The sequence below is a fragment of the Anguilla anguilla genome, chromosome 3, assembly GCF_013347855.1.
Source record: "Anguilla anguilla isolate fAngAng1 chromosome 3, fAngAng1.pri, whole genome shotgun sequence".
Classification (NCBI taxonomy): domain Eukaryota; kingdom Metazoa; phylum Chordata; class Actinopteri; order Anguilliformes; family Anguillidae; genus Anguilla; species Anguilla anguilla.
In genome coordinates this window covers 32,616,237-32,631,522 of record NC_049203.1, presented here as the reverse complement: position 1 = coordinate 32,631,522, position 15,286 = coordinate 32,616,237, and the positions used below count along the sequence as shown (strand labels likewise).

Here is a 15,286-nt window from a genome sequence, read left to right as displayed (position 1 = left end):
CACAAAAGCCACAGAAAAAGTGCATTGTTCATAATTTAAAAGCAAATGTAACACAATCCCTCTCTCCTTTCTTCAGGATTCATGACTGCTCATGGGCACCTGTGTCCTCGATAAAATAAAAATGTGGTAAGCATTCAGAGAAGGTTGCACGCAATCCGGCACTTCATCAGGCTGCCCCTGCTCGGCAAGTGACGGGTCGGCGTGATGTGCGGGGATGGCCTTCCACCCAGGTAGGGTTAGAGCAAGGCCCTGATTACACAGCTGCTGCACGCTGCCCCCACCCCACCCCATCCCCCCACCCACCCCCTGGTTCCTCCGCTTTGGAGCTCCTGCCCCTCATTTGCTCACTCACTGATCATCAATAACCAGCTTAACCCTGCATAAACTAATCATACAATTTAAAAATAAAATCAGTCTCTTAGTGGCTCAGTAGCCACAACACTGTATGCCATGTAAGGAAATACAATAAGCTAATTCCTCTACAATGTTCTTTTATGGAAAAAAACCGAATTTGGTCATTGTAACTAATTTTTGGGAAGTTTCCTCTCAAAAAAGAAAATCAGAGAGTGGTTTAAATGTTCACCATGCTCCTGAGATTTTTTTTTTTTTCAAGGAAAGGGCTGTTAACACCCTAAGGGCAATGTGAAAAGGATCTGGGGTACAACATGAAGACAGGGAGAGGAAGTTAAAAATGTTCCCTTTGTGGAGTCTCCAATGTTTCTATGGTAATCTCACTTGACCCACAAATGTTACGGCAGAAGATGCAGCTTAAAATTTGGTACATTTATTTTCAAGCTAAAAATGTTAGATTTTTCACTTTTCTGTGACATCATAACATTGTAAGTGTTACGGACAGTCAGCATTACACATAGGCTAGACGTGGATTAATTATAAATAAATAAATATACTGCCAATTTCATAATAAAAACAAATTCATGTAAAACAGTTCCATGATCAACGGCAATGCTTGCACGTACCAATTTCCTAATATGGCTAAACCAGAGAGTTTACAGCATGATGGATATATTAACCACACACTGCTTACATGCAGTTCTGTGATGTTATGGACATGGTCACAATCTACACGCATAGATGGACAGGGGAAGGACCTCACTGTGATAGCTAGCGGGCAATCGCTGCTGAGACATGACACTGTTCTCCATGTGGAGGAGACTGTGTGTGCTTTCATGTGTCACTCCCATATGGCACAGGTTCAATATCACCTCTTCAGAGTGGGAAGCAGCCTGCGGGTCACCCCCAAAACATCTCCCCTTCTTCACAGGAGCACTTGTGGTTACCAGTAGCCCACCACACTCGGTGGAGGCGGGACCCCAGGCGTACAGCTTGCTTGGGTAAAGCCACTCCGGCTGCCAAGAAAAATACTACGAGAGGCGTGTAATTACAGGGACAGTCAAAGGGCAGACGCAATTTCCAAACTTATTTGCATGGTTGAGAAGGCCCTGTGCTGACCCTCCAAGCAACCCCAGAAGAACAGATGGAATACGTGCCGAGTAAACATTGCGTCTAGAACTAGTGTCAAACATTTTCGCATTCTGAGCCCCCAAAATAAGTTGTGGAGGTTGTACTCAAAAGTATACACAGGAGCTTAATGCTCGTAACAAAACAATCTAACAGGTGGGAAATTATATGGAAAGTATCTGCAATGGAGTCTTATCTCCATTTGTCACATATCTATTGACAAGCTCACCACAGCCGTGCACTGTGTGAGAGGGATAGGGCATGGTCCAGGCATATGATTCTCTACTGTTGAGCACCTTCCCCCCCATGCAGTGGTCCTCCCCAGGGAGGAGATCACCAGGGGGCCAGTTAATAGCTCCCCCCATGCAGCTGCTCACTAGTGGGACCTGCTGCTTTCTCGGTCATGAAGGCCAGGGGTGGGGGTGGGGGTGGGGGGGTGCAGGGGAGGGCTCGGCTCACGAATAATAACAACATTGAACACACTGGGCCAAGGTCACGGCAGACCGTGCCCCGCACCATCACAGCTTGCCATTCTACAGCTGTGAGAACTGGACGGGACAGGGTGGACCATGAGGGCACAGCCGGGGGGACCCCTTTCACATCCTGCACTGCACAATCACTGCTGACAGGCATGTTGTAGCTACACTCTGTTTCCTCTCTGTGTTAAAATGTATATTACAGCTACAGTCTGTTTCTTATTAGTGCTGACATGTATATTGTAGCTACAGTCTAATTCCTACCAGGACTGTATATAAATGTTGTAGGTACAGTCTGCTACGTCGGGTACAGAAATGTATGTTTTAGCCACTGCCATTTCCCCACATCCCTGACATGTGCTACCTGTTGCAGATGCAGTCAGTTCCCCCTCAGTGGTGTGAGTTTGAAAGACGCAAAAGTACAGCAGCTCATATAAACATATGCCCCCGTGGTAATGGTCAGCAGGAGCCAGTGGACACTTAATTGCACATAATTGTCCATTGCAGCGCTCGGTAGCCGCGCCAACTGCATGTCCTGAAGAAACTTCCTGCTCAGGAAGGGAGGAGAGTTTTGTCCTGCCCTGGAGGCTCCAGACTCCTTTTAATCAAGATAGTCAATCACTGTGGGGCCTTGGGCAGCATCTTACTCGCAGGCATTAAGGACAAGAGGTAGATGCACAATCTGAATGCTTCAGCTTGGGTGAGACCACACCCATGTACAGATGATGAAAATGTTCTCTGTCTAGTCAGAGCTCATACTCGTTAGACACAAGCATGGAACTGCAGGTTTTGTTTTTTTGGGCTGTTAGTTTAAGGATCAAAACCATTGTCTGAAAATTCTGGGCCCTGAAAAATGTAACCCATAATGTTATGCCCTCCTTCACTGCCATAACATTATGGATTACAAAACAAATAACAAACAGTGTTTGGAGTATAAACACTCGGGGCTTCACCCAACTCAGACACGACAGGTCAGGCAGCAGTACATTTATGGGTTCTCACACACTCAATGCCAGGGGAATACTTGGCCCTAATTAGCACGTAGCATCTGGCAACTTTCAATGGGCCTCCTTGCTGCACATGGTGCATTCCTATTCACTTACTAACTTGCTTCATATAAGCTGGGAAACACTGCAAGCTTCAGAGATATTCAAAGAACCAGACTTAAACAACATTCCTCTCTAATATTACAGTAAATATCACATAGATTGTAAAGAAATACAAATGATTTTCCCATGCTTAACAGTAGCTAATCTTTTAAGCTGGTCAAGAAACTGGGGAACTCAACTGCTTTTTGCATTTTTAACTTCAAGTAGGCTATAGATCCTCTGATGGCATTTTTAATTAAAAAAAAGTCAGATTCTTATTTTATAATTTTTTTTGACAATGGGACCAAACACCAAAAGCATGATGCATGACCTCTCTAAGGAATAAGATGTACTTACTGTGTTCAACCCCATGTTCACATCATTCAGAAGATTAATTTTGAATTAAAGGGATAACTACAGGCAACGGTTACCAGCCAAACTCAATATGTTAATAATATTTTGTGTGGGTGGGACTGGTGCTCAAAATGTAAGCTTTGAAACAATGATTAGCCCAAATCTCAGCAGCCAGTACAACCCAGTGCATTGTGTCAGGTTATGCAAAAATGATCTGCCGCAGATATACCAATAGCTAAACTATTATATAGATGGTAGGTCTCTTCAGTGGCACATGATTCAGCCTACAGTTTAACCTCTGATATATGAACATGTAGTAATGCAGGTTGCTTACAATGTCATTTATAAATATACTTACTGTAGCCTTATTTTTAAATAGACTACCCTTATAAACCAAAGTTTAAGCTTACAACCAATAATAAAAACCATGGCAATTGGGAACTCATAGAATATCCATTCATTTTGTCTACATTCCAAACAGCTCCTCTTTGTGAGGACCTGATAGTGATAGTGATCCCCTAGCTTTGATCTTCAACAACTCCTTCCTTACACCACACATCGACTTAATTTCCACATTATAGCAGTAATGGTGAGACTTAGATGCAAGCTTAAATCTAAAAGAGAAAATTAAGAAAATATATTACATGCACTTTAAATTGCCCTGGCACCAACCCAAAGCTTCACAAGATTACTATGCCTTCCTGCCTCATGTCTTTGATACTATCCTGGGCCTGGCTCTGCCCACTCCGTGGCCATACGCTTTCACTGGAGCCACAGACAACCACGCACAAATTATGGAATGATGTCTGTTTTCATTATAAAACAACACAGAGCTTGTATGTGCTTCTCTACCTCCAGCACATGGTTAATTTACAAGATTGATGCTCTGTCCCCAAACCCTGAGCTACAGTAAACCTTGATGAATGTTAGATCCAGGAAGTTCTTTTTGCAGCACTTCAAATTATTACTTTTGTGTGTATTTCCAATGTATAATAGAGACAAGCATTGTGCAAAAAGTAAGCAAATTCAGGACCAGGGACATTGAAATAAAAGAAAAAGTCATTAAAAAAAACAAGCGCAACATAAATATGAAATGTTTTATCTTGCCATTTTGCAAAGCAGATTCAAAACCAAGTTTACATTATATTACATTACATTTATTTGTCAGACGATTTTATCCAAAGCGACATACAATAAGTACATACCGAAGGTCACTGGAATAATTACAAAACGCAGGTCCAATAAGGTACAATACTCATTATGTAACAGTTATTCATAGCCATGAACACATTAAGTCCAGTTCACACAGTAAGCATAGGCTAGGTCTGAGAGTAATGTTAAGTCAAACTAGAAGGCATGACAACAATATCATGATCAAGTGCAATATAAGTGCTGGATGGAGGTACATGCAATATGAAAGTGGTACAGGAGGTCCATGTGTCACATGAAAGTGCCACAGGAGGAACGTGGAAGGATATTAGTGATATAAGTGATCCTAGAATGAGAGTGCCCTGCAGAGTGGCGATAGTTAGTCCAGGTATAGTCTGAAGAGATGCGTTTTCAGACCACGGCGGAAGATGAGCAGTGACTGAATGGTTTGTAGAGGAACAGGGAGTTTGTTCTTCCACTAGGGAGCTAGGGTGGAGAAACTCCGTGGTAGTGACAAGTAAGTACCATTCACCCGGATGGCAGGGGGTGCAAGTCGCCCTGCTGCAGCAGAGCGGAGTGGTTGAGCTGTCGTGTAGGATTGAATCATGTCCTATAAGTAGGCAGGGGCTGTCCTGTTGGCTGCAGTGTAGGCGAGGGTCAGGAACCGGATCCTGGCAGCAACCTGTAGCCAGTGGAGTGGCCTCAGCAGTGTGACATGAGAAAACTTCAGAAGGTTGAAGACAAGTCGGGCAACAGCATTCTGAATCATCTGTAGTGGCTGTATGGCATATGCTGACAGGCTTGGAAGGAGGGAGTTGCAGTAATCAAGATGGGAAGTCACCATAGCCTGGATGAGTACCTGGGTGGAGTGCGTGGTCAGGTATGGTCGAATCCTCCTGTTGTTGTACAGGAGGAATCTGCAGGACCCTGTGCCTTGATGTGCTCCTTGAGGTCCACGTTCCTTGAGGTTTAGAATTTGAATTTTATGGTGTATTTAGTTGTGATACAGGAAAGACTTGTTTACATCTTCAGCACTCCCAACATATGTCCCTTGTTACTAAAAATAACAAGAATAGAACTGGAAATTTTCAATCTCTGCTGTAGGGTAGAGTCATTGATTTTATTGCCCTTTTTTCTGATTGTGTCTTTCTTTAATGGGGAAATGTGGAATGGTTTGTGGAGACTCATCAATACAACCTACTGTGCAATATAGCGTATAGCCATCTCACTACAGATTTTGCTATGCACACTGTATATTGCTATTATTGAACACATTGTACAATAAATTGCATTCATTTTAACCTAGCTTTACTATTTGACTCCAAACCACTATACACCTAGCGGTTTTAAGGTCCTGACATACACATATAACTCAGAATATCTGCCACCTGTAGTCACTTACCTATACACTAGTGCCGTCGCAAGATACACAATTGCCAGTGGCATGTCTGAGGCTACCAGGATAGACAGTCATCCGTATAAAGCCACACTACTGGACTAAATTTGCTGTCTCCTTCTATATATAATTATTAGCACAGAGGACAGATTAAAACATTACTTTGGAGTCAGATAACAGAAACAACATTAAATTAATCCCATTCCAGTAGCACCGGATAAGACATGCATTCCTTCGCCACTCAGTCTTTTGCTGTTGGGTGTATCTGAGGGAATTGTTACAGTTGCGGGATTCTTACAAGATTAGTTCCCTGACATAATCCCTGACAGTTGTCACCTCTGTTCTGGCTCAGGAATGCTGCTTGTCACTCTCTGGACCATATACTGTAGAAAAATATGGACAAAGTCACTATGATGTCACCCATTGACTCTCCATGGGCTTGGTGAAAAGGGTTTTGAATCCCGGGAAGTGTAGTTCTTAGGCACTGCCATGTTGCACAAATTGGAACCAGAGACTGCGAGGTAGGGACATAAAGTCCAGTCATCCACTAAGTGCATGTGATACAGTGACTCGGTAGTGACGCAAACTGTCCCAGATTCATTCACAATATATTATCGGCTTGTCCAAATAGCACAATAAATTAACAAATTGGCATATGGGGAGACATTAGACAAAGAAAAAACATCTATTGCAATTACTTTATTTTTGTGGAAAACAGTTACTGACTTCGTATTTTAACCGTATTTTTGCCATTGACTTACATTGAAATGGGTGGCAGAAACACCTACACTGAAGCCAAGCACAGTGGTGTGAGTGAGCAACATCTCTCAACAAGACAAGGAAGTTAGCTTTAAAAACGCAGCCTGGTTTTGGCCGCTTGCTCTGGAACTACATACATGGTTTAATTCTGGCAAAATACTATAAATCTGTCATTTCAGAATTGCTAAAATCAGTTCTTATGTATGCAAATATCATGGTTTCTATGCCACAAGGGAAATAGGCTAAAAATTGTTTTTATTATTTTGGAGTCAGATAACTGAGAGAACATTAAATGAATCCTGTTCCAGTAGGACTACATGTGTTCCTTCGGCACTCAGATACTTCTACTTTTGATGTAGGCTATCTGAGGGGATTCTTACACTGCCAATCACTTAAACTGAACCTAGTATTGATGACTACCTGCTATTGATCAAACACATTACACTCTTGAAATAGAATTCAAGCTTCAGAAGACCTTGAAGTTTGTCTATCATTCAGAAATGAGCCCACAATTAACCTACAATTGTATGCTTATTTCCCCAGTTTTTATACAAATAAACAGCTAGCATATAATTCACAAAATGCTGACTCTAAATGCATACAATGAACAAAAAAGCCAATCAGTTTGTTTACATTATGCAGAAAAACCAAAGACCAGTATTACACGGTTACACTGCTAGCTATTTACTATAAACATAAAGAAACAAACTGTCAGCAAGGTGAGGATTAATTGAAATATATAGAATTTTCCAAACCCAAAAGTTTTAACCGTTAACACCCTCGTTTGATGTCCGGCACTCACAAGTGCATCAACAGTTAAAACACATCACTTACCTAACATGTAAAATATAGTTATTTGATTTAAATTGGTAATTATTATCAAAGATATCAATGATCAATTAAATCGCCAAAATCATTGATAGGCAGGGTAAACTGTTGGCTCAATCATTATCAAAATGTATAACTCACAAGCAGATAAAAATTAATATTTGTATTAAGCTGCAACAAATTTTCATGTCTAATCAAAGACGAGGTTCAACTACCATTAAATAATTAAGAAAGGTTACAGACATAGCAGTCACACAAAAAATGAATGAAACAAGGTACCAAACCACAATTTATTTGTCCCAAAGTAATCCAAAATGCAGAAATCAAAAGACAGAAAAATATTCAAAAAGAAAGAGATGAAATGTAGAATGCCAGACCTAGATGCAGGACTCAGATGCCCACTCCCAACTGTTATAAAACTTCTTATTTACAGGTTGCCAAACTAACTGCTAACTAAAATAAAGCTGTATAATGGCCACCCCTCAGTTCCTGCTCTCTCTTATCTCCAGGCTATGCTGGCTGTGCGCTTTGAAGCTGCTTATGGGTGAGAACAGCCAAATGGTGAATTACATGTGACAAAATGTATAAACTTTCTCATAATACTACATTACTTCCAAATGTCTGGCTTTCATTAAATAGCCATTCATTTTGATGTTCAACAATGAACAAAAAGAAACAGCAATGAAAATTATTCTTAAATGCTACCCTAAATGACTTTAATATAATTAAAATAACAACTGTGACAAAAGCAGGTCCTCTTCAAACACAAAAATATATAGGCTAGCTGCATGGGTAGCAATGAGCTGGGTTCTAACGCAATGCCAAAATGGTAAAGAAAAATATGGAAGGACCATAATTAACCATAATGGTATTAACAATTAATGTGTTATCCCACTGTGATTCAGGAGTGATTGCTCAACTTTTAGGCAAAGTTATACAGCAAACCTGGGGTTTGGAACCTGATCACAAATTAAAGCATTAACTACCTACAATTGCTTACTTTTGCACACACAAAGTTAAGATACAACTGTTGACCACATCTACTGAATTAGGTGTTATTCCGACAGTTTTTTTAAAAATGTAAAAACGTGTGGGAATGCATGTTAATAGTGATAAAATAGCTAAATTAGATCAGGAGGGGTAAATCTGTACTCTTGTCTATGACAGGTAATGCAAAAACATTTCTTGATGTAATCAGTTTGTTGTTATTCTCTCAGAAGAAAAACCCACTTTAGAGTCGGTCTAAAGTGACTTAAGGAAAGCAGATTTATGAAGAAAAGGCAGGGAGAAACAGCATGTTTAATTTAACACCATTGTAGGAGCCATTTTATATGTATATATTTTTTTGTTGGATAAAAAACTACAAGGCATCCCAGGTTGTGGTCAGTGACGCAATCACTGCCCGACGGCATCTAATTAAATGACACAGGTGTGCGTGCAGCGAGGACGCTAAGAAAATGTTTTCAACCGCAACCGAGACGCGAATGCAAACGTATTAACGCGACCTTTTTGATTGTTTTGATTTAATAATCTTTTTGAACTGAAGTCGAGTTTATTTTTTGAGCTGAAATCGAACATTTATGATACGCACCTGATACTGGCATGTACCCACACACACACTCATTCATTCATTCTGCAAAGTCAAGACCTGGATCTTCAATCAACCACACCATCAAGTAATACCGGAAATATTGTGGATTCTTTAAAGCGCGTTGGAAACGAGTCCGTCTTTGAGCGTCCTATTGGGCTTAATTAATTGTTAGAAAGCCAAAACAACTATCCAATGAACTCTTTAATCACCCCTTAAATCCACTGTATTAAAAATATCAAGCAAGTATTTTAATAAATCAATAATTACTATTCACAGTATTGGAAGTGCCAGAAACTGTAAGTAAATACTATTCATAGCATTTCAGTACCAGGTAAGTATAAAAATAAATGAATGCCCCTTTTAGATTCACTGTGTGCCAGTTACTGAAGTGCAATAAAATAGGAAATCCATGTTCACTATCACATTCACAGGTAAGTGAAATAAACTACATATCCTCTGCTTCCTGATTCACAGAATGTTACTCAATAAGTATATCAAACAGACTAAGTATTTCTTTTAAGTTCAAAATGGCAGTGCTCAGATAAGCATATAAAAAACAGGTTTCTTTAAAATAAAAAAAAAGATATATTACCCAACACATTTGATTTATTTCTATTCAACTTTCAATACCAGTTCAATATAATTTCATGGAAATACCAAAAATTAAATAGGCCATTACAATACAAAATAAAATGCAAAAAGAAAACAATTTTCTTCCTTCCTTTGTTCTTTTGTGCCCCCCCCCCCCCCCCCCCCCCAATCTTTGACACTAAAATGCATAGGTTAATCCCCAAGACTGCTATAATATGGGGATAAAAAATGTAGCAGTACAAGACTGGCATGGTGGTCCTTTGGAAACCCTACACCCCTTTTTTTCCCTTGCCAACTCATTTGAAGGGCATTCAACGACCCTTGCGTTGTACAAAGTCTTAATCTCCTTAAAATTCAGGTCCTGAGCTCTGACATCCTTGATAGAAATTTAGCCTCACCAGACCTATAGCTAGGGCCACCAGTTCATCTCCACCAAGTGACCTGCAGGGACTTAAATTTGTATTTCAAAGGTTATTCTCATGAGGTCCCCATAGACACTCCAACGGCACAATTAAGTGACTATTCATAAAGTATAATTTCTAATTGAGACATTAATAAACAATTAGTTGCCCTGTGATAGATTGCCGGCCTGTCCAGGGTGTATTCCTGCCTCTCGCCCAATGCACGCTGGGATAAGCTCCAGCTCCCCTTGCAACCGTGCTCAGGATAAGCGGGTATGGATAATAGATGGATGGATGGATAAACAATTAGTTGATCTAATATGGGTAGAGTCAGGAAGGAAAATTAACATGAATGTAATTTTAAATACTATGAAAAGCATTTCTTGATCCAGTGGTCCTCACTCCTTCTGGTCCTGTAAAAGGGGAAACAATCCAGACATCAGTCTGCTAGGTACAACTTGCTCACTCACTGTGCATCCGATATTACATGGGTTTACACAAAAATGTGTAGGCCTAATAGCAACAAAAAAAATTATAGGCAGAGATTATGGGGACTTTGGGCAAAAATGTCAAGTGGCACAATTCCAGGACAAACGGCACAGAGGTGATGAGGGGAAAAATTTGTTGAACAATGCAAAGTTGTCGGCCACAAATTGAAATGGGTGCAATTTTGTCATCTTTGATGCTACCGGCTTACAACTTGATGGAGCACTAATTGATTACGATGAGGTTGAATATTACAGATACCATGTGCCTTTCAGACTTCAGTTGATAGTAGATTGAAATTTATGCACAAAATTTCAAAAAATGGTTTAATATTGCATATATTTTTTGCCTGATCCATTATTTTTTCCACACACATTCACTGCCAACATCAAGTCTGGCATCATTCAGACTTTTGGTTACACATGACATGTAAAATCAGTGTGCCAAAACTGACAAAAGTTACCAATATTTGGCCAAGTTATTGGGCAAATTGGGAGAAAAATAATACTAACAATAAGAATTTCAGCAAATACAATAGGTTTTGCCTGCTTTGCAGTGGAACCCTAATAACTGCTCAATATTATATATATGTTATAATATATATCGATCTACACCCCCAATTCCAAAAGTTATGACAGTATGGAAAATGCTAATAAAACAAAAAGGACTGATAATGTAAATTCTATTCACCTTGTACTATATTGAAAACACTACTACAGAACATTATTTGATGGTTTACCTTGTGCATTTAATTGTTTTTTGAAAATATACACTTATTTTAAATCTGATGACTGCAACACACTCAAAAAAAAGTTGTGGCAGTCGAGTGTTTACCACTGTGTAACATCACCATTTCTTTTAATAATGGTAAATGGTAAATGGACTGCATTTATATAGCGCTTTTATCCAAAGCGCTTTACAATTGATGCCTCTCATTCGCCAGAGCAGTTAGGGGTTCGGTATCTTGCTCAAGGACACTTCGACACGCCCAGGGCGGTGTTTGAACCGGCAACCCTCCGACTGCCAGACAATCGGACTTACCTCCTGAGCTATGTCGCCCCATAATAACACTTAAGCATTTGGGCACTGAAGACATCAGTTGGTTAAGACCAGCAAGTGGAATTTTCCCTCTTTCTTCCATTATGCAGGTCTTCAGCTGTGCAATTGCTTTTGAAATTCATTGCCTTAACTTGCATCTGTAGATGTAGCGGCAAATGGTGTTGACTGACAAAGATTTACCAAAGTATTCCGGAACCCATGTCATGATATCCATTACAGACACATGACAACTTTTAAGACCGTGACGTCTGAGGGATCAGAGATCACGTGTATTCAGAAGTGGTTTTCGGCCTTGCCCTTTACGTACTGAGATTTGACCGGATTCCTTGAATCTTTTCATTATATTGTGCACTGTAGAGGGTGAAATGCCCAAAATCCTACCGATTTGTCTATGGGGAACATTGTTCTCAAATTGCTGGATTATTCGCTGATGCATCTGTTGGCAAATAGGCGAGCCTCGACCCATTCTTGCTCACGAAGGACTAGGCTTTTCTTGGAGGCTCCTTATATACTATAACACGATTGCCTCACCTGTACCACATCACTGTGATATTTCAACTTGTCACCTCAACTCCTGTCTGTTCTGGCCCCACGATGGTGGAATGACCTCCCTGTGGAGGTCAGAACAGCTGAGACACTGACCCATTTCAAACGACGACTGAAGACTCACCTCTTCAGGCTGCACCTCTCCCCATCCCTCTCTACCCCCCTGTAAATGACTGTAAGCTTAGGGTTGTAACTAGGCAGCTGTTTCGTAGGTGACTTACGTGCATTAACTGTCTTAACTACTGCTTGTATTTTTTCCATAGACTGCGTTGATGCCGTTCTCGTTGTGTTAGTGTTAATCAGTTTAACCTTCAGGGTGCGGTTGTTCCCTGCACTTGGACCGGTACTTCTCTCTAGGGGTTTCATCATACTTGTTCCTGGTTATGGTTATACACTTTGTTGTACGTCGCTCTGGATAAGAGTGTCTGCCAAATGCCTGTAATGTAATGTAATGTCACATCGTTATAGGTCCTAAATAGCCCGTCCAAACTTTTTTTGGAACGTGTTGGAGGCATAAATTTAATAATAAACGTATATCTTCAAAAAAACAATGAAGTTAATTAGGTAAAACATGAAATACCTTGTCTTTATACTGTTGTTGTTTGAATACAAGTCAAAGTAAATTTACAAATGACTGCTTTCTGTTTTTATTTGCATTTCATTTACCGTCCCAACTTTTTTGGAATTGGGATTGTATATTATATCACTATTACAACAGCTGATGCAATAACTCAATGTTAAATGCAATTTCAATACTTTCCTAACCCCAGTTCCACATAGAAAAACCTTGAGGTTATCTATCCCTTGAGGGGTTTTTCTAGCATAGTAAAAATAAGACTTGAAGAGGACCTTGCAGGTTATACACTAACAATACACTGAACAAAAATATAAATGCAATACTTATCAATTTCAAAGATTTTATTGAGTTCAATGGTAATAAACATAAATCAGTCAACTGAAGTGCATTAAGCACTTATCTATTGATTTCATGTGATTGGGGATACAGAGATGCATTTGTTAGTCACAGATTCCCCAAAAAAGAAGATACCATGAAATGAACAGAATATTGATCAGTATCTTGTGTGACCACCATGTGCCTCATGCAACTCAACACATCTCCTTCGCATTGCATTGATCAAATTGTTGATTGTATCCTGTGGAATATTGTCCCACTCCTCTTCAATAGCTGTACGAAGTTGTTGGATATTAGTGGGAACGGGAACACGCTGTTGTATGCGCCGGTCCAGAGCACCCCAAACATGCTCAATGGGTGACATGTCTGGTGAGTATGCAGGCCATAGAAGAACTGGGACATTTTCAGCTTTGAGGAATTGTGTACAGATCCTTGCAACATGGGGCTGTGCATTGTCATGCTGAAACATGAGGTGATGGCGGTGGATGAATGGCACAGCAATGGGCCTCAGGATCTCATCACGATATCTCTGTGCATTCAAATTGCCATGGATAAAATGCACGAGTTCTCTGCCCATAGCATATGCCTGCCCATACCAACACCCCACCAACACCATGGGCCACTCTGCTCACAAAGTTGACATCAGCAAACCTCTCGCCCACCTGATGCCATACATGCTGCCTGCCATCTGCCCTGTACAGCTGAAAGCGTGATTCATCAGTGAAGAGGACTGTTTTCCAGCGTGCCAGTGGCCATTGAGGTTAGCTTTTGCCCATTCACATCGATTGTGATGCCAAACTGCAGACAAATCAAGACCCCGGTGAGGACGTTGAGCACACAGATGAGTTTCCCTGAGGCGATTTCTGACAGTTTGTGCAGAAATTCTACAGTTGTGTAAACCAACCGTTTCATCAGCTGTCCGTCTGGCTGGCCTCAGACGATCCCGCAGGTGAAGAAGCTGGATGTGGCGGTCCTGGGCTGGCGTGGCTACACATAGTCTGCGGTTGTGAGGCCTGTTGGACGAACTTCCAAAATCTCTAAAACGACGCTGTAGGCGGCTTATGGTGGAGAAATGAACGCCCATTACTCTGGCAACAGCTCTACAGGACATTCCTGCAGTCAGCATGCCAATTGCATGATCTCTTAACTCTTGAGGCATCTGTGACGTGGTGTTGAACAACAAAAAATTCAACATTTTAGGATGGCCTTTTATTGACATGATCACCTGTGTAGTGATCACGGCTTTTAATCAGCATCTTGATATGCCACACCTGTAGGAGATGGATTATCTTGACAAAGGAGAAATGCTAGCTAACATTTATATAAACAAATTTGTGGGCAAAATTTGATAGAAATAAGATCTTTGTGCACATAGAACAAATCTTTGAAGTATTATTTAAACGCATTAAAAATGGCTGCAAAAAAAGTGTTGCATTTACATTTTTGTTCAGTATACGTTTTTAATAAATCACTGGGAGACATTGAACAGTTATAATACATTCTTTTCTCAACTGCTTGGATTAGGCTACTTATCGTTATTTTGATATTGTTCAAATGAGTGCATGTGCATGTGCATGCATTATTTTCCTATCTTGCAAGTTTAGAAAGTGAAATTCTGACCCTGGTTTAAAAAAATCCTCTAGATCCCTAACAGCCTTTTGTTTTTGTTTTTTTTGTTTTTTTTTTTACACTGGACAAATCTTTTGCTTCCATCTGAGACTGACCAATAGGTAAAATCGATCCAGGTAATCCAGGCAAACTAGCAGGTATCACGCAAGAAAGGTTCAGAAAATAAATAGCACGGTATGGAAATTTTCAATTCATTAACTGAATATCAGTTCATATTCCTGAACTGAAACAGAATTGACCTCAACCCTAAATGAGACCAGCAGCCGAGCATACATTATAAGGGCTGGCCAATTTACTGTGGCCTTTGTAGGCTGACTGAATACTCCACTAAACTTAAGTGCCCCACACTTTCATTGCATCCCTTGCTAGAGCACATCCTCCTATCAGCTGGAACCCCCCCCACCCCCCACCCCAACCCATTTCATCTAAGGATTGCAGTCAGTCCTTCAGTGGCTCAAGCAATTAAAAGATGTCAAACCAAGTTTCTTTCACAATGTTTGGTTCCACATGTCAGCGTGTCATACCTTATCTAAAAGAGCCC

At 40.5% G+C, this 15,286-nt stretch overlaps 1 protein-coding gene and 1 long non-coding RNA gene across 4 annotated transcripts in view; one reads left to right on the top strand and one right to left on the bottom strand.

Moving 5' to 3' along the window:
- metap1d (methionyl aminopeptidase type 1D (mitochondrial)) overlaps nt 1-15,286 on the bottom strand; it is an 80,312-nt gene that overhangs the window by 39,106 nt on the left and 25,920 nt on the right. The gene's annotated exons all lie outside the window — the stretch shown is intronic.
- LOC118223069 overlaps nt 1-15,286 on the top strand; it is a 69,008-nt gene that overhangs the window by 51,266 nt on the left and 2,456 nt on the right. For both annotated transcript variants that reach the window (XR_004764391.1, XR_004764390.1), the window contains exon 3: nt 77-230. This is a non-coding gene — a long non-coding RNA (uncharacterized LOC118223069). The remainder of the gene's footprint in view (nt 1-76; nt 231-15,286) is intronic.